We start from the raw sequence: 1,646 nt of genomic DNA, 5'->3' as shown, positions 1-1,646 counted from the left end.
GAGATGAGGGGTATGTGCTGGGGCAGACCAATGTAATTATCCCTTTATTCTGTGGGCTCCAGAGAAGGTGGGATCATAATGGGGCTTTGGGCAGGAGCTGGGTCCTGGGGCCCCTTGGACCCATTTCCCCTGATTGTTTCTATCACAAGGCTCCATTCATACCTTCTTCCTGACTCAAACCATTTTTGCTCTCAGTTGTAGGCCCCAGAAGAGAGGCATTGCTGGACATACAGGCCAGCCAGCATCAGGGAAATCTGCTCAGAACCTCCCAGACAGCAGGAAGACCCAACCTTACTGATGTTACCCAGCAGGCTTCTGACTCATTTCCCCTGCCTGCCCTCACTGGGCACCAAACAGCAGTTGAAAGTGAGAGTAACCTTTTTTCGTTACTTTCCCACTCCTTTGGCCTAGAAAATATAGAATGAACTTCCCTGTGGTGGGCACTGAGAGATAGGGATGAATAAACCATGTTCTCACTCCTTAGAGCCCTCTTCCCAGTGAGAAAGAACTGGGAATAAATGTCATAAGGGATCTGTGGTATGCCACCACAAGTTCTTTGTATTTCTCAGGGTGAAATTTCCAGGGTGGTGGTTGACTCAGGTCAAGTCTAGCTATAGTATCTCCAGCCACAACTCTGGGGATAGTAATTAACTGTGTGAGACAGTGAGCATCTCTGTGGGGCCAAGTTTGGGCCTTGAGGAGGGAGGGGAGCAAGGGATGGAACCAGGCAACTCTCCAGTCAAGAAGCTGGTCCAAGAAGTGGCTCAGCCAAGGAAAGATGGAGAAGGATTATGCTATGAAAATGCCAAGGAGGGCCCTAGCCCAGTGGTCGGCAAACTGTGGCTCGTGAGCCACATGCGGCTCGCGAGCCGCGGTTTGCCGCTCTGTTGACAAATGAGTTTGCCGACCACTGCCCTAACCGGTTTGGCTCAGTGGGTAGAGTGTCGGCCTGTGGACTGCAGGGTCCTGGGTTTGATTCTGGTCAAGGGCACACGCCCGGTTGCGGGCTCAATCCCCAGTGGGGGGCGTGCAGGAGGCAGCCGATCAGTGATTCTCATCAGTGATGTTTCCCCTCTCCTTTCCTCTCTGAAATCAATAAAAAAAAATGCCAAGGAGGAATTTAATGAAAATGTTATGCTAGAGCCCTCTGTCAAGGGTTTTAACTTGAGTTAGGACCTCTAGGGACTGCTCAACACCTTTTAAAGGATATCCTGAATATCTCTGTGGCTATGTATATAATTTTTCTAGGCCTGGTCCACAGATCGAATCCAATTACTCAAGGGACATTGTGGGGTCCATGAGGCCAGCAGCCCAATGGGGTTAAGATTTCCTGTGCTGTGTGGACCTAAGCATTAAGCACAGGCCAAGCAGTCTCCTCTACTTATTAATGCCAGTTTTTCTCTTACTCTTTGCTCTCCTGCCACAATGACAAATGCATCCTGAAATGTCAGAGCTGCAGGAGCCCTCAAGGAGCATGCCATATCTAGTCAAGAGATTTGCAAAAGTACTCTGGGAGATAGCTCAGTGCCTGCTCCACGAGAAGATGAGTGCTACAATCTCTTGGTTGCCCTCCACCACTTCTCTAGAGCAGCCTGAATTTTATCTACTATGTATGTATTAGTATTCTACATAGGATTTTTAAATTT

This window comes from Plecotus auritus (genome assembly GCF_963455305.1).
Source record: "Plecotus auritus genome assembly, chromosome: X".
NCBI classification, from domain to species: Eukaryota; Metazoa; Chordata; class Mammalia; order Chiroptera; family Vespertilionidae; genus Plecotus; species Plecotus auritus.
Note: the sequence above shows the minus strand (reverse complement) of the source record.